The sequence below is a fragment of the Sturnira hondurensis genome, unplaced genomic scaffold, assembly GCF_014824575.4.
Source record: "Sturnira hondurensis isolate 20B ecotype Veracruz unplaced genomic scaffold, ASM1482457v3 Scaffold0005252, whole genome shotgun sequence".
NCBI classification, from domain to species: Eukaryota; Metazoa; Chordata; class Mammalia; order Chiroptera; family Phyllostomidae; genus Sturnira; species Sturnira hondurensis.
The window spans coordinates 8381501-8400528 of NW_028077883.1; the positions used below are offsets into that span (position 1 = coordinate 8381501).

Consider the following 19028-nt stretch of genomic DNA (forward strand, 5'->3'; position numbering starts at 1 on the left):
CAGAAAGACTCAAACAGGATGGGAATTCAGTTAAGACCAGGCAACGATAATTAACAACAATTACCTAAAGGCTTGACATTAGAGGAAACAAAGCTATAAGAGAAGGAAGAAAAATGATTACATGTTCCTGTTATCCATGACTTCCCTCCAAGTTTACAGGCCCAGCTCCCATACACAGTTTATCAAGGGGCCCCTCTCCCCTCAGCCCCCTTTTAACAGCCGTGATGTAGGGTGGCCCTGGCTCAATGCTCCCAGATGAGACAACCCCTAAACAGGGATCCTTCACTCACAGACTAGGGGGCCAACCCTCTAAGGGCCCCAGAAAGAACTGTGCTTCTGAAAAGAAATATAAACTGCAGGGATGTCATCCCACCCACAATGAGGACAAGGTATCATTGTCCAGAGAAGCTCATCTCCCCATTTCAGAAGGTACTCTGGGCTTTACTCTTCTAGAATCAAAGAGTCCATTAAAGTGCTTTTCCAAAAATCAGAACACCTAGTCTTTCCTCAAAGGTGAACTTGAGTTCTACCTACAGGAAAACTTAGCCTTCAATTCCAGTTCATCCCATTTTCACCATCTGTATTTCAAAATTATGGGCTGCCAACTTCTGCTCAGGGATGGCCATTAAAAATTAAAGCAATACTTTTTAGCTAATTCTTTCCTTCCAATTCCCTCCCTTTTCTTTTCTTTTCTTTTCTTAATTGCCAATTGAAAAGTAAAAAAATGTAGCATTGGCTATTTGTGTGATACTGTGTGTTAAAGCTACCACACCTTTCCTCAACTGCCTACTCATGAGGCCTCTGTGCTCTTGGGGTATCTACAGCCTGTTCTGATCTCCACCTACTCCGAAAACCACCAGCTCTACCCTCGAAGGTACATTAAGTCACACCTGACAGCAGCGCGAGCAATGCTTGCCCCAGTAGGTCTTGTAAAGTGGAAACAGGGTGAACCGAGACAGACAGTGGGAAAAGTTCATACTTAGAAAACAGACAGGCTTACAATGCAAGTCTAATGGTGACTGTCATTCATCTAGTCAGTGCACACAGGTCAGGCAGAGTGGTGGTTTTCTCATTTGTAAGATGAGCAAAATAAACTCGGCTTGCAAGCATCTGATGAGGATTAAACTGGACAGTGTAAGTTATGTGTCTACCACTCAGTAGGTTCTTTAAGGAGGCAAATTTAAACATTTTATTGAGGTAACTCACATACGATAAAATTCTCCCATTTCAAGTACACAATTCAATGTTCATTAGTATTCCTTTGCACTTTAGGAAAACATTTGGATGTAAGTTAGCCCACCCTGGAAGGCCAGTGGATGACCAACACAAGCTGTTTCCTACCCGGAGTCCCCAGGGCTCCCAACCACAGTGAAAACGGATGTTCCCAGAGGGTCCACTCAGCCTGCCCCAGAGTTTGTCTGTAGCCACCACCACAGGCTCTCTGAGGCCCTGAACACTCTGAAGCAGAGAATGGATTTGACACCTGTGGACTTTAACCAGACAGACCACAAGGTGGCAGAGTGAAGGCTTACCAAAAAGAAAAGAAAACAAAATTTTGCCAGCAAAATCATTCTATAAATAAACTCAGATCCAGGAAAATGAAACTAAAAGCAGACCACAGGGTTCCTCTCCCTATCTGCTAGTTTCAACACCCATTCCTGAGACACCCACATCACGTCGTTTCAGAGCTAAAAGGAGAGGAAAAATAAGCCTTCATAGAAACTAAGAGAATAAAACGTCTTTCTCTGACATCACAGGAGAAAAAAACCACAGACATTAGACATTTTCTTCACTGAAATACATAGTTTCCCCCTTATTTATGTGGAAGAAATTTGCAAGACGATCTGGGTAAGTACAATATCTATTATTAGTATTAGTATTAGTATCTACAGCAGCATTTTATTGAACAGAAAGAAATCTACTGTTTTTTAAAGTATATTTTATTGATTATGATACTATAGTTGTTCCAGTTTTTCTCTCCTTTATCCACCTCCACCCGGTGCTCTCCTTCCCTCTGGAACCTCCTCCCACTCACCTCATGTCCATGGGCCATACATATAAATTCTTTGGCTTCTACATTTCCTATACTATTCTTAATTTCCCCAGTGTATTTTGTACTTACCGTTTATGCTTCTTATTCCCTGTACCTTTGCCCCATTCTTCCCACACCCCCTGACTGTTAATAACCCTCTATGTGATCTACATTTCTGTGATTCTGTTCCTATTCTAGTTGTTAACTTTGGTTTTGTTGTTGTTGTTGTTTTCTTAGGTTCAGTGACTGATAGTTGTTAGTTTGTTATTTACTGTTGATATCCTTGATCTTCTTTTTCTTAGATAAGTCCCTTAAATATTTCATATAATAAAGGCTTGCTGCTGATAAAGGACTCCTTTAATTTGACCTTATCTGGGAAGCACTTTATCTGCCCTTCCATTCTAAATGATAGCTTTTCTGGATAGAGTAATCTTGGATGTAGGTCCTGGCCTTTCATGACTTTAAATACTTCTTTCCAGCCCCTTATTGCCTGCAAGGTTTCTTTTGAGAAATCAGCTGATAGTCTAACAGGAACTCCATTGTAGGTAACTGTCTCCTTTTCTCTTGCTACTTTTAATATTCTCTCCTCATCTTTAATCTTTAGTAATGTAATTATGATGTGCTTTGGTGTATTTCTCCTTGGGTCCAACTTCTTCAGGACTCTCTGAGCTTCCTGGACTTCCTGGAAGTCTATTTCCTTTGCCAGATTGGGGAAGTTCTTTTTCATTATTTGTTCAAATAAGTTTTCAATTTCTTGGTCTTGCTCTTCTCCTTCTGGCACCACTATGATTCAGATGTTGGAACGTTTAAAGATGTCCTGGAGGTTCCTAAGCCTCTCCTCATTTTTAAAAAAATTCTTGTTTCTTCATTCTGTTCTGGTTGAATATTTCTCTTTCTTCTGCTCCAAACTATTGATTTGAGTCTTGGTTTCCTTTCTGTCATTGTCAGGTCCCTGTAGATTTTTCTTTATTTCACAAAATGCAACCTTCATTGCTGTCTGGGTCTTTTTTTTATGCTGTTGAAGTACCCAGTGAGTTCCTGGAGCATCCTGATTATGTTTTGAAGTATGCATCTGAAAGGTTTGCTATCTCTTCACTGCTTAGTTATATTTTTTCTAGTTGTCTTTGATCTGTTCTTTCATTTGAGCCATTTTTTTACTCTGTTTCAGGGCGCCTTTTGTGTAGTAAGGGGCAGAGCTATAGGTGTTCACCAGGGCAGGGCAACCCACATGGCTGCATTGTGGCACTGTCTGTGGGAGAGGGGTCCCAGAGGGAACAGTGATGTTTGCTCCAGTCTCCGCTGGTTTTCAGTCACTTCTTCCACTACTCACAATCTGATTGGGCCTTTCTGGTGCTGCTTCCTGGGTGCATGGGTTTGTGCACATTCTAGGACCCTGTGGGTCTCTCCAAAAACCTCTCCAGTGAGGCTGGGAGTTTCTTCCACTGCCACCTCAACCCCCACAGGTGTTTTCAGTCAGAGGCCTTGAGGCTTTATTTCCTCATTTGGGCCATATTTCTTTGACTCCACACACCTGTTATCTTGTATGGGGAGCATCCTGAGCTATTCCCCAGGGCAGGGCAACCCAGTTTGTTTTGTTGTGGTGCTGTATATGGGGGAGGGGTCAGAGAGGGAACAATACCACTTGCTGGGCTCTGGCCCCACTTTCAGTCACTTCCCCCACTACCCACAAGCAAATTGGGCCCTCCTAGTGTTGATTCCCAGGTGGTGGGATTGTGTGTGTTCTAGGGCCCCATGGGCCCCTCCAATGTACTCTCCTGTGAGGCTGGGTGTTTCTCCCATTGCCACAACCACCAAGGTTTTTACAGCCAGAGGTTCTGGGGCCTTCTAATCCCACAATGGAACCCTGGGTTGCATGGTCTGTCTTGTTCCCCATTTGTTCCTCCCAGTTTATCTGTACACAAATGTGGGATGGCTCAGTCTGCCAGATGCCACCTTCCCACATGTCTTCTCTACCCTGGCTGCCCATCTCTACCTTCCTACCAGTCTGGAGGAATGTTTCTTCTTTAACTCCTTGGTTGTCAGAGTTCCAAACAGTTCAATATTTTTTGGTTTACTGTTCTGGTTGTTTTTTGTCTTTAAATTAGTTGTTATCCTTTTTTTGGTTGTGCAAGGAAGCAAAGTGTATCTACCTACACCTCCAACTTGGTAGGAAGCTGGAATCGACTTTTCAATTAGGAAATTGTAATTTACCCCCAAACAAAAACACTTAAGCCTAGATATTCTATAGTCCATTGCTGTGACAGAAGTTGGTTGTATATTCGAACTATGAATCATAACATTCCACAAAAGATGCAATTTTACACAAAAGTGTAAATCCTCCAAAGCATTAGCATCTTCAGAAAGAAAATATAATGAAAATTTAAAGATGTACCTTGCATTAATCAGAGATACTTTCTACCATGTCTCTAAAGAGTAGGCAGAAGCCAGAAAATATAACTCCCCTATAGATTCTCATAGATTAACATTAGATAGATATAGCAGACAAACCAGAGATGAAAGACAAAGAGAGACAGACAAACTGCTAAAGAAGTCATTGAAATTATGGCCACTATATGTTCCTGTCAAATATTCTAGGTTTTTATGTCTGGTTCCTCCAAAGTAAGGGATTACATTTTTAATTAAAGGACTGAAATTCAAAACTCTTTTTAGAAAAGCGGACACACCCTACAGTTAATAAATGTATGCGGCTTCAATCGTATAACAAACAAATGGTTTCCTTTTTGATATTTGCTGCTGAGAGCTCAGAACCAAAATCTTCCCATATTTTGAAAGGCTTCATTGTGTAAGTCTCAGCTCTTTCTCTGTCATGTCCTTTTCTCTCCCTACTTTTTACTCTGACAGGAAAGCATACTGGACCTGAGACCTCTGAAGTCTACAGAAGTTATTTTCATAGATCCCAGTTTCACTGGACGAAATACATGTATCTTTTTAGGAGTGAGAATTGCAAACAGACATTGGTGGCAGGCTGGCTAGACACCTCCCAATGTCTGTCCTCCCCTGATACGCAGCAACAGAATGTTTAGCTGCACTGCTAGTCATGGCACTGTTTTTGCACTTCTGTGTGGTGGTCTCAAAATAAGGAGTGTCTGTCCTTTCCCTGTCTCATCTACCACGGCTGTAACAGGGATGTCATGCAACAGCTAGAGCAGCCATCGTGGGTCACAAGACAGAAGCCATGTTGAAGATGACAGAGCAACAACATGGAAGAAGCTTGGGACATGATGGTTGTGGAGTCTTCACACCAGTCCTGGTCCATCTACCTGGACTTTCACATGGAAAAATAATAGGTTTCTATCCTTATTAATCCACTGCTACTTTGGGTCACTGTTAGAGTAGATTGGCTAATATTCTATCTGATATACTGGCATTTTAAATATTAAATTCCATACTTTCTGTCACAAAGAGTAGTGAGCAAAAATTCCTCAATTTATTTCCCTGGTACTACAGCTGTTCTAAGATGAGCTCATTCAAGGACAGATTTTCCAAAAGTGAATATTATATATAAAAGAAACAGTTTAAACCATTTCTCTAGAAACGTGTTAACTAGTCAATTTAACGGATAAATGAAAGGGTTCTAGCTTTGGGAACAGACTGACAAAGGCTTACATCAGTCTTGAAACTGAACTCATAATCTTTTTAATTCTCCCCTGTATTTCCTTCCTTGATTTGATAGACCACCACTCAGCCTGATTCTCACATTTAAAAATTTAAGAATGAGCCCTGGCTGGTGTAGCTCAGTGGATTGAGCGCGGGCTGTGAACCAAAGAGTCACTGGTTCCATTCCCAGTCAGGACACATGCCTGGGTTGCAGGCCAGGTCCCTGGTAGGGGCGTGTGAGAGGCAACCAAAGATTGATGTTTCTCTCCCTCTCTTTCCCCTTCTCTTCCCCTCTCTCTAAAAATAAACATATAAAATATTTTTTAAAAAATTTAAGAATGAGTCAAAACTTCTCCCTCTCCCTCACACATCTGTATCTACATCACACATTCTAATGAGGACAAATCTTTCATGAATACAAAATATATAAATAAAAGTAATTCAGGGACATGAGAAAAGTCAAACAGAACAGAAAGAAGTAAAATAAATACAGTTAAAGTTATATCCCTCCTTATCCTTAAGCCTCAGTGTCCTTCCTGAAAAGTAACCATGTCCATTCCTACTACCTTTCAAAGAAGTCTTCAATATCTACCAGCTTCTGTGTACATGTGAGTATGCAGAATCTATGTTTATGTACATTTGTTTAATTTTCAAAAATTTTACACAAGTGGGATTATACAATATAACCCACTCTGCCCCTGAGCTATTTCCCTTGTATTCTGGGAATCATCCCATTTCAATGGGGAAGTGCTCACATGCTCTCTAATGGCTGTATTTCAGTTGTCTGAATATACTGCCAGCTCCTCTTTATGGTCAGTGAGGCTACTGTCAGCTTTTCTTTGGTGTTAGTAAAGTGCTTCAGTAAACAGCTTTGCACGAATATCTTGGAGTGCTTTTGAAATTTTTTATAACATAAAGTCTTAGCAGGAAAATCACTGGATATTTTCTAGTGTGAATTTAATATTTTAAGTAAACTTTTAATAGAAGAAAATGACATATATGGAATGTGCAATTATGAAAAGCATACGACGTGATGAGTGTCTGTCATTTGACCACTGCTATGAAGCCAGCAAACAGTCCGTACACAGCACCCTGACGGCATCCCAGAATGTATCCTTCTACTCCCACCATGTCCCCAACCATCTCTCAAGGGTGACCACTATCATGAATTCTCCCACCACAGATTAGTTGTCTGTATTTGACATTCATATAAATAGTAAATGACAGCATATGTATTCTTTCCTGTATGTGTCCTTTCATTCAACATCATGCTGTTTCAGATGAAGACAGTTCACTCTTTCTAATCGCAATCTAGTACTTACTTCATCATATAACTCTCCCACAATTTTGCCATTGTACTATTGGAGGACACATCATGAATAAAGCTCCTACGAACATTCTTGTATGTACCTGTCTTTTGGTGAACACACACATTCATCTTTCTTGGATATCCCGAGAATGTTCAGCCTGAGTAGATAAAGCTGAACAGTTTTCCCAGGAGGATGTATATGCATTCACACTCCCACAATCAGTGTGTGAGAGTTCTAGTTGCTTGATCTTTTTAAAAATATATTTTATTGATTATGCCATTACACTTTTCCCATTTCCCCCCTTCATTTCCCTCCACGCTGCACACCTCCTCCCCCCACATTGCCCTCCTTTAGTTTATGTCCGTGTCATACGTTCTTTAGCTTCTACATTTCCCAAACTACTCTTGCCCTCCCCCCCCTGTCTATTTTCTCCCTACCATCTATGCTACTTATTCTCTGTACCTTCTCCCCACTTCTCCTCCTCCCATTTCCCTGTTGCTAACCCTCCATGTGATCTGCATTTCTGTGGTTCTGTTCCTGTTCTAGTTGTTTGCTTAGTTTGTTTGTTTGTTTGTTTGTTTGTTTTTATTTGGTTGTGGTTGTTAATAACTGTGAGTTTGCTGTCCTTTCACTGGTGATATTTTTTTTTCTTTTACTTAGATAAGTCCCTTTAACATTTCATATAATAAGGTGCTTGGTGATGATGAACTCCTTGAACTTGACCTTATCTGAGAAGCACTTTATCTGTCCTTCCATTCTAAATGAAAGCTTTGCTGGATAGAGCAATCTTGGATGTAGGTCCTTGCATTTCATGACTTAAAGTACTTCTTTCCAGCCCTTTCTTGCCTGCAAGGTCTCTTTTGAGCCATCAGCTGACAGTATGATGGGAACCCCTTTGTAGGTGATTGTCCCCTTATCTCTTGCTGCTTCTAGGATTCTCTCCTTCATTTTAATCTTGGCTAATGTAATTATGATGTGCCTTGGTGTGTTTGTTCCTCCTTGGGTCCAACTTCTTCGGGAATCTCTAAGCTTCCTGGACTTCCTAGAAGCCTATTTCCTTTGCCAGATTGGGGAAGTTCTCCTTTATTATTTATTTAAATATGTTTTCTGCTTGTTGTTCTTCCTCTTCCCCTTCTGATACCCCTATAATTTGAATGTTGGAACATTTAAAGATGTCCTGGATGTTCCTAAGCCTCGCCTCATTTTTTTTGAATTCTTGTTTCTTCCTTCTTTTCTGTTTGGTTGTTTCTTTCTTCCTTCTGGTCCACTCCATTGATTTGAGTCCCAGTTTTCTTCCCATCACTATTGGTTCCCTGTTCGTTTTCCTTTATTTCACTAAGTGTAACCTTCATATTTTCATCTAATTTGTGAACAAAATCAACCAGTTCTGTCAGCATCCTGATCACCAGTATTTTGAACTGTGCATCTGATAGATTGGCTATCTCTTGGTCACTTCCAAGTTTTGACTCTGGGGCTTTAATCTGTTCTTCCATTTGAGCCATAATTTTTTGTCTGGTCATGCCTGGAATGTATGAGGGGTGGAGCCTAGGTGTTTAGCAAGTCGGAGCAACCCAGGTGCTGGGTTGTGATGCTGTATGTGGGGGTAGGGTCCGAGAGGAGACAATGGCCCTTGCTCTACTCTTTCTTGGATTTCAGTCCCCTTTGCTGCTTCCCAAAAGCCAATTAGGCCCTTCTACTGCTGGTTTCCAGTTGGGTGAGCTTGTTTATGTTCTAGAACTCCATGGGTCTCTCCAATGAACTCTCCTGTGAGGCTGGGACCTTCTCCCAGCACCTCGACCTTGAAAGTTTCTCCAATTGGTGCTTTTAGGCTTTATTTCCCTGCGCTGGGGCCATGGGATGCTTGGTCTGTCTCACTGCCCATTTTTTGCCTGGTTTATCTGTGCATGAGTGTATGTCCACAATCAGCCAACCGCCTTGTGTGCCTCACTGCGTCTGCTCGTTTCCTCCCCGCACCCAGGTCGCCAACCATCACTTTTTCCTGCCAGGACCCCTCTCCGCTGGCCACTGACTCCACCCTTCTTACCAGTTTGGGTGAATGGTTCATTGTCAGACTTCCATACAGTTCAATTTTCCTTCTGCTCTGGTTGCGTTTTTGTTTCTAAATCTTAGTTGTCCTTAAATTTGGTTGTGTGAGGAGGCACAGTATTTCCACCTAGGCCTCCATCTTGGCTAGAAGTCCTAGTTGCTTGATTTTAATACACATATTTTTAATTCAATCTTTTTCCTTTATTGTTAGCACTTGTTTTCCTGTTTAAAATATCTTTCATATTTTCCCAGAAATTTTTTTTGTTTTTTTAGAAATTTTTTAATTCAATTTTTTATTGTTGTTCAAATACAGTTGTCTCCATTTTCCCCCACTGCTCTACCCAACCCCACTGACACCAACCTACCACCCTCAATCCTACTCCCCTTTGGTTTGTCCATGAGTCCTTTATAATGTTCCTTGATGGCCCTTTTCCTTCTTTCCCTCATTAGTCCCCTCCACTCTCCCCTTTGGTTATTATCAGTTTGTTCTTTATTTCCATGCCTCTGGTTATATTTTGTTGCTTGTTTCTTTTGTTGATTAGGCCCCACTTATAGGTGAGGTCATATGGTATTTGCCTTTCACCTCCTGGCTTATGTCACTTAGTATAATGCTCTCCAGTTCCATCCATGCTATTGTGAAGGGTAGGAGCTCCTTTTTGCTGCACAGTATTCCACTGTGTAAATATACTAGAAATTTTTGATCTACTCATTTACGGATGGGCATTTATGTTGCTTCCCAACACTTGACTATTGTAAGTTATGCTGCTATGAACATTGGGGTGCATAGATTTTTTTGATTTGGTGTTTCAGGATTTTTAGGGTATAATCCCAGCAGTGAAACTGCCAGGTCAAAAGACAGTTCCATTTTTAGTTTTCTGAGGAAATTCAGAAAACTGTTTTCCATACTGTTTTCCATAGTGGCTGCACCAGGCTGCATTCCCACCAACAGTGTACTTGGGTTCCCTTTTCTCCACAACCTTGTCAGTACTTGTTGTTTGTTGATTTGTTTATGATGGCCATTCTGACTGGTGTGAAGGGGTATCTTATTGTGGTTTGAATTTGCATTTCTCTGATGGCTAGTGATATTGAGCACCCTTTCATATATCTCTGGGCCTTCTGTATGTCCTCCTTGGAGAAGTGATCATTCAAGTACTATGCCCATTTTTTAATTAGGTTGTTTGTTTCCCTGGAGTGGGGTCATGTGAGTTCTTTATATCTTTTGGAGATCAGACCATTGTCCAAGGTATCATTGGCAAATATATTTTCCCATACAGTTAGTTCCCTTTTCATATTGCTGATGTTTTCTTTAGCTGTACAGAAGCTTTTTATTTTGGTGAAGTCCCATTTGTTTATTCTTTTTTTATGTCCCTTGTTCTAGGGGACACATCAGTGAAAATATTGCTGTGTGTAATATCTGAGATTTCCCTGCCTATGTTCACCTCTAGGACTTTTATGGTGCCATTTCTTATATTTAACTTTTTCCACCTTGAGTTTATTTCTGTGTATGGTGTAAGTGGGTGGTGGAGTTTCATTTTCTTGCAGGTAGCTGTGTAGGTCTCCTAACACTATTTGTTGAAGACACTATTTTTACTCCATTGTATGCCTCTTCCCCCTTTGTTGAATATTAATTAACTATAGAGACTTGGGTTTATTTTTGTTCTCTATTCTATTCCATTGATCTATATGTCTGTCCTTATGCCAGTACCAAGCTGTTTAGATTACAGTGGCCTTATAATATAGTTGGATATCAGGTATTGTGATTCCTCCTACTTTGTTCTTCTTTCTCAAAATTGTGGCAGCTACTCAGGGTCATTTATAGTTCCATATAAATTTTGAAATGTTTTTTCTATATCTGTTAAATACGTCATTGATATTTTACTCAGGATTGCACTGAAACTATACATTGCTTTGGGTAGTTTGGACATTTTGATGATGTTTATTCTTGCAATCCATGAACACAGTATATGCTTCCCTTTCTTCATGTCTTCCTTAATTTCTTTCTTCAGTGTTGTATAGTTTTCTGAGTACAGGTCTTTTACCTCCTCGGTTAGGTTTATTCCTAGGTGCTTTATTTTTCTTGTTGCTATATAGCAAATGGATTTTTTCCCTGATTTCTGTTTCTGATATTTCATTGCTGGTGTACAAAAATGCCTTCAATATCTGAATACTGACTTTGTATCCCACTGCTTTGCTAAATTCACTTATTGGGTAGAGTAGTTATTTGGTGGAGTCTATAGAGTTTTCTATGTACACTATCATGTCATCTGCAAACAATGATAGTTTTACTTCCTCCTTTCCAATTTGGATGCCTTTTATTTCTTTATCTTGTTTAAATGCTGTATCTAGGACTTCCAATTCTATGATGAATAGAAGTGGTGAAAGTGGACATCCTAGTCTTGTTCTTGATGTTAGTGGCAAAGCTTTTAGTTTTTCCCTATTGAGTATGACATTGGCTGTAGGTTTCTAATATATGGCCTTTATTATGTTGAGGTGTGCCCCCTCTACTCCCACTTTGCTGAGTGTTTTTATGTAAATGGGTGCTGTACCCTATCAAATGCTTTTCCTACATCTATTGATATGAACATGTAATTTTTGTCTTTCATTTTAAGTGATGTATCATGTTTATTGATTTGAGAATATTGTACCATCCTTGCATCCCTGGGATGAATCCCACATGATCATGGTTTATGATCTTTTCATGTATTGCTGGATGCAGTTTGCCAATATTTTGTTCAGGATTTTAGCATCTATGTTCATCAGCAATATTGGCCTGTAGTTTTCTTTTTTGTTCTATATTTATCTGTTTTGGGGATTAGGATGATGCTGGCCTTGTATAAGAGGTTGGGAGTATTCTCTCTTCTTGGATTTTCTGGAATAGTCTGAGAAAGATAGGGGTTAGCTCTTCATGAAATGTTTTGTAAAATTCTCTGAAACTGTCTGGTCCAGGACATTGTGTGCTGGGAGTTTTTTGATTATTGCTTCTATTTTACTATTTGTCATTGGTCTGTTCAGGCTTTCTAAGCTGCTTCTTCACTCAGTTTTGGAATATTACATTTTTCCAGAAATTTGTCCATTTCACCCAGGTTTTCAAGTATCTTTGCATATAGTTGATCATAGTAATTTCTTACAATCCTTTGTATTTCTGTGGTAGCAGTTGTAATCTCTCCTCTTTCATTTCTAATTTTATTTATCTGAGTCCTCTCTCTTTTTTGCTTGATGAGTCTGGTAAACGTCTTGTTGATTTGGTTTATCTTTTCACAGAAACACCTCCTGGATTATATGATCCTTTCAATTGTTTGTTTTTTTTAATCTCTATGTCATTTAATTCTACTCTGATCTTGGTCATTTCCTTCCTTCTACTTGCTCTAGGCTTTGCTTGTTATTGTTCCTTGAGTTATTGTAGATGTAGCATTAGGTTGTTTATTTCAAATGTTTCTGCGTTTTTTAGGTATTACTATGAACTTCGATTTTTTTCTTTAAGTTTGCTTTGGCTTTGAGTATTTATAATTTTGATAGACAATGCTGAATTTCTTTTAAAATTGTTCTCAAGTACCTCTACCTACAGTTTATGACTTAGCTTAATTTCTAATCCTCTCCCCAACACCAAGTATTATTTAAATTTTTCACTTTGGCAACATGATAGGATAAAAATGATATTTTATGGTGTTCTGTATTAAAACATTTGCTTATTTGAATAAGTTGAATTTGTTATGCTTATTATTTTTTCTTGTAAATCTTCATATCCTTTGCTTATTTTTTAAATTGAACTTCTGGGTTTTCACTACTGATTTGTACAGATCCTTTATAAATTAAGAAAATTAGTTCTTAATAGCTTTCCTGGTTGATCAGTGCTCTTTTGTCTTCTTTTAGGGTATATTTTGCAAAGTGATTTCCATGTTTATGCAATTCAAATTAATTCCCTTTTCTCTGTATGTGTTTTGGGGTTTATATTATGTCTTCCTTCCGCCCTTTCATATTTTTTGAACTTGATCATGTTTTCTTTTCTTTTTTTAAATTTAATTCTCGTTCAAGTACAGTTTTCTGTCTTATATTTCCAGCCCTGCTCCACCCCAGTGCTCCCCACCTCCCTCCCATTTCCACCCCCCACCTTAGTTATTGTCCATGTGTCCTTTATACTTGTTCATGTGAGCCCTTCTCCTTTTCCCCTGTGATTCTCTGCCCTCTCCCCTCTGGTCCCTGTCAGCCTGTTCCATATTTCAGTGTCTTTGGTCATATTTTGCTTGTTTGTTAGTTTTGTTGTTTAGATTCCTGTTAAGGGTGATATCATATGGTATTTTTCTTTCACCACCTGGCTTATTTCACTCAGCATAACTTGGTCATGTTTTCTAAAAGTGTATTAATGAACTTACCACATTTAAATCATTGAGTCATATGGTATATAGTTTAATGTAAGATTGATCTCATCTAATTTTCCTTGGTCCTGTATCAGGGAGCCTGCTATGTAACAAAGATCATGAAGAAAAGGTACCATTAACATCTAGTGGGACCGAAGGTTGTGGGTTATTGTTAAGCTGATTAACATCATTGTCCCAATCCGGTTAAACTTAGTTAGAAACACTGATTCCAAGAGCAACCGCAAGCCCCACCCCCATATACCCTGAGAGAGATCCAGTAGTTATTGTAGTTCAAGTATACGTGTATTTCTTCTTGCTTTTTTAGATAATTTGGACTAATAATTCAAAGATAATGTTTTTTCTTCCACTTGCCTCTTCAGCAACTGTTCCCATTCCTTTCTCACAAAGAAAAGGAAAAAGAAGAGAAACCTGTAAGTTATGTTCCTGACCTGAACCACTGTGAAAAGACAGACCTAACCAGAAGCCCCCATGTCTCACACTCTCTAGCCCATCATCCCCTCTCTGGGTCTTATCTATCTGCTTCTTTTTTGACTTTCATTGCTAAGGACATTACACTTCAGGAAAATCCGACTTTTCTACCATCTCTCTTCTACCTTCTGATCAGGATGTGGATGGAGACAATGACATGACGAGAAAGGATTCCTATCCTCAAGGGGTTTGTCTCTCTCCTTTTTGTTGCCCAGTGACCCATTTGGTAGGTTTCTCTACAATCCAAGTGTATTTGAAAATCTCCAGGATTTTGTTTATTCATTTTTGCCTCATTTTGAATTTTGGAAGTCAGTGCCACATGTCAATTCTTGGATTATTGTGTCTTTTTATGATTAATTTAAATTTAAGGAATATGCTTTTATCCCATTCTTTGTTTGAATGTGGCTGCAGGTTTTTCTTCTGATTTTTATCTTATCTTTTAATCATTGTATTAAGTTTTGGGAAGGAAAATTCTTTAACTTGGTTTAACACAAAAGAATAAAAATCCAAGCATACTCAAGAAGATTAGAAACACACACACAGTCACAAGCTACAGGTGTTTTCCTTACCTGACATTGACTTACTTATAAAACTATCATAATCAAGTCAGAGTGGTTTTTTATACAGGGGGAGTCAACACACAATGAAACACACTATGGAGCATAGAAATAGGTCAATGAATATTTTAATAGTTAATATATTGTATGGTTCTGCAGGGTAGTAAGAAAAGTATAGATTTTTAAAGATATGGTGCTGAGCATATTTGTAACCATGTGGAAATAAATGAAATTGGACCCCTTACCTCATCATATCCTACACACAAATCAAGTCACAGTAGAAGGCAAAACTAGAAAGCATTTACAAAGTGATGTGGAAGAACATCTTATGACCTCAAAGTAGGGATGTCCTAAGTAAGACACTAAAAACAGAAACCATAGAGAAATAGTCATAAATTTAACTACACTGAAATTAAGAACTTTGGTTTATCACCAAAAAGTGAGAGCCAAACTAAAAGATACCTGAAACAATTACAGTGAATAAAACATTAGGATACAGGGCAGATTAAAACACTCTAAAACAAATAAGCAAATCATTACCAATATTATAAATAAATATACAAAAGAGATGAAAAAGAATTTCATAGAAGCATAAATAGGAAGCCTAAAAATCTGAAAAAAACTTTAACCTCATAGGTACTGAGGAAAACAGAAATGAAAACCACAACTAGATACAATTTCATACCACCTGATTGGCCAAATTTAGAAGTCTCATAATACCAAGAGTAGGCATGGATTCAGAGAACTCTTAGTCCAGTACTCATAGCAGTGCAAACTGGTAATGACAACTTGGGAAACAGTCTAGCAATACTGGGAACATTGATCATGTGTATGATCACCAAACAGCACCTGCCTTCTATGCAACCTTTTCCAGACTACCTCTTGCTCAAATGTACCAGATGTGGACAAGAATATTCAGAACTGGTATAAGCCAAATATTCATCAACAGAAGCATGGATAAGTCAGGTGTTGAAAATTCATACAATGGAAAATTAAACAGCAATGAAAAAATTCACTCCAGTGACACTAACATGGATAGATCTCAGCATTTCTTCTGAGAAATAGCTGAGATCTATCCAATGCTGAATGCCTAGATACATATAAACCAGTTCAAACAAACGAAACTAAGCAATAAGTGGCTTAAAAAATCAGGAATCCTAAACCTATTTATACACCGATGAGAAACATGCCACTCAAGTGGAAAATTGTAACTGTAAAGATATGAAGAGAGTTATATCCCTGAGAGTGAAGAGAATGGACTTCAAAAAATTACCTCTCTATTTTATTTTGGGTTCAGAGTGTTACCCAGTTATTGACTGCATGATCCCTTTTTATATTTTTTAATAGGAAGTACAATACAAAGACAAAATCTTGCACTGAGTAATTTGAGTAAGTTGTCCAATCACCCTCCAACACTTTAAAATACATTTTACAAGCAACAAAATTCTAACCACTTTACAGGAGAACATAACCATACCACAAACATCAATAACAGGAAGTTAACAATGATGTTTGTCAACTTAGATGTTAGTCCTGATCAAAGCCTCACACTTCATTCAGGATTCACCAATTATCTCACTAATGTCTTTTATAGCAAAAAGACTCAGTTTGGAAATGTATGTTTCCTTTGGTCTCCTCATCTAGAATAATTCTTTAGCCATTCTGTGATATTTATGACCTCAGCACTTTTTATATTTATGGGCCAATTATTTTCTAGAATGTCTCTCAATTTAGGTTTGTCTAATGTTTTAAAATTCTTAGATTTAAGCTATGTCTCTTGGCAGGAATGTATCACAGAAGTAATGTTGTGGTCACATTGCATCCTACCAGGTGGAACAGATCAATAGTTCTTATTTGTCCCATACTGATGATGTTCACCTTTATGACTTAACAATATTGCTGAAAACTCAAATTTTGTCATTAATAAGTATTTTGTAGGAAGGGAATTTGAAAAGTTCTAAATATGTTATTCTCACTGAATTTCTCATTTATTTATTTGTTTATGTCTGTATGGGCTCATGGTTTTCTAATTCATTAAATGGATTAAAAACTGTTATTACATTATTTATTTTGATGCTCAAATTATCTAGATTTGGCTAGTGGAGGCCTATTCAAGTTGGTCTTTGGGACCATTTGACATGACCACCCTTGTTTGTGCCCTTCTTTGCTTTCTGGCATGAACATTGTTCCAAGTTTATCTTATACTTTTCCTGTCCCATCCCTGGAATCACCCATTTTTCCAAGGTTCCCTCATTCTTTATAGAGAGAGAGGGGGAAAAAGCATTTAGCAGCCCAGATCTGGGTGCTAGCTGTGTTCATTGCTATTGAGGTATCGCTCCTCCCCTCTTAATAAACAATCCTTGACAATACATTCACAGCTATATTTATTCCTGTTACCTATATTCCTGTATCATGAATATTGAAAAGCATGAGTTTGTACTGATACAGTTTGTACTATTCCAATTGTAGTACCATATCACAAGTTACTCTCTTAGCATATTTGTAACACACTTCTCTATTAATGAGAAACCAACTTTCATTTTTTTACATAGTTCTGTTTTTAAGTATAACATATTGGTTATACTGTTAACGTTGGCCCAGTTTTTCTGCCTGTGCCCCCCACACCCAGTATCCCCCATTTCCTCTGGCAATCCCCCTTTTAGTTTGTGCCCATGAGTCATACATGTAAGTTCTTTGGCTACTCCATTTCCTATATTGATCTTAACTCCTATCTAATCTGTACCTACCAACTGGTACTTCTTATTCCCTGCACCCTTTTCACCATTCTCCCTCTTCCCCTTCCCAACTGATAACCCACCAAATGATATCCATATCTATGATCCTGTTTCTGTTCTGTTTGTTTGCTTAGTTCATTTTTTAGATTCACTTGTTGATTGTTGTGAATTCATTGCAATTTTAATGTTCATTGTTTTGATCTTCTTTTTCTTAGATAAGTCCCTTTAACATTTCATACAATGGTGACTTGATGATGGTGAACTCCTAGTTTTCCCTTGTCTGGGAAGCACTTTATCTACCCTTTGATTTTAAATAATAACTTTGCTGGGTTGAGCAATCTTAGCTGTAGGTCCTTGCTTGTCATGACTTTAAGTATTTTTTGCCAATCCCTTCTAGCCTGCACAGTGTTTTTTGAGAAACCACGTGAGGATCTTATGGAAACTCCTTTGTAGGTAATTGTCTGCTTTTCTCTCTGTTTATTTGTAGAGAGAGAAAAGGTTCTCGCTTTACCTTTAAGCTTTGGGATTTTAATTATGATGTGTCTTGGTGTGGGCCTCTTCCCATCCATCTTGTCTGAGACTCTGTACTCCTGGACTTGTATGTCTGTTTCCTTCACCAAGTTAGGGAGTTTTCTTTCATTATTTTTTTCAAATAAATTTCCAATTGCTTGATCTTTCTCTTCTCCTTCTAGCATGATTATGATTCAAATGTTGGTATATTAGAAATTGTCTCAGAGGCTACTTATATTATCCTCATTTTGGGGGGGGGTTCTTTTTTCTTCTTGCTGTTCTGATCAATTTATTTTTTTTATTCCTTATGTTACAAATCATTGATATTTCTCAGCTTCATCTACTCAACTGTTATTTCCCTGTAAATTTTTCTTTATTTCACTTAGGATAACCTTCATTTCTGTCTGGGTCTTTTTTATGCTATTGAAATACCCAATGAGTTCATTGAGCATCCTAATAACCAGTGTTTTGAACTCTGCATCTGAGAGATTGCTTATATTCATTTCATTTAGTTCTTTTTCTGGAGTTTTGATCTGTTCTTTCATTTGGGGCATGTGTCTTTGCCTCCTCATTTTGGCAGCCTCCCTGTTTTTGTTTCTATGTATTAGGTAGACCTGCTTTGACTCCCTATCTTAGTAGTGTTTCCTATTATAGAAAAGTACACCTATATTTTGGATGGGGCATTACCTTATGAAATCAGCAGAGTGGGTCAATCTGTGTGAACCAGGTTGATAGAGTCTCAGATGTAATGGTGTCCCTCTGTGACTCTGTGTGGTAGAGGGTTCAGAAAAGGGACAATGGCCACTGCCTGGCCTCTGGAGTTTTGTCTGGGAAGAAGCTCTTCCCCAGCACTCATCCTGGTGCCAGACACTTCAGTTTCTCCCCATATGCCATTGGTGCCCTTCTAGCTCCTACCCTGGTTCTGGAGCCCAGATGGAGTCTGTGTACGTACTATATCCATTGTGTGCCCTATAGGAGGAGATGCTTGAGAATCCCACAGTTTCTTCTGCTGCCCCCATCCCCACTGGTTTTTATAGCCAGAAGTTATGGGGACTTATCTTCCTGGCACTGGAACCCTGGGCTGTGTAGTCTGGTGTGAGACTGGGATACCTCACTTCCAAGGTAACCCTCCCAATTTCGATCTACCACATATGGGTGTGGGACCACCCATTCTGTGTCTCCATGTCTCCACCCCTCCTACCCATCTGGATGAATATGATTTCTTTAATTTCTTGGGAGTCAGACTTCCATACAGCTTGGTTTTCTGACAATTCTGGGTGAGAGTTATTTTGTAGTTTAGTTGCAATATTGGCTCTGGTTGTGCATGGAGGTGAACTGTTTTTACCTACATGTCCATCTTGACTGCAAGTCAATGT

At 38.7% G+C, this 19028-nt stretch overlaps 1 long non-coding RNA gene across 1 annotated transcript in view; it reads left to right on the forward strand.

The window, feature by feature from the left end:
• Positions 1-1567: 1567 nt before the first annotated feature.
• Positions 1568-19028, forward strand: part of LOC118987358 (uncharacterized) — a 38845-nt gene continuing 21384 nt past the window's right edge. The window contains exon 1 of the long non-coding RNA XR_005066549.1: positions 1568-1848. This is a non-coding gene — a long non-coding RNA (uncharacterized LOC118987358). The remainder of the gene's footprint in view (positions 1849-19028) is intronic.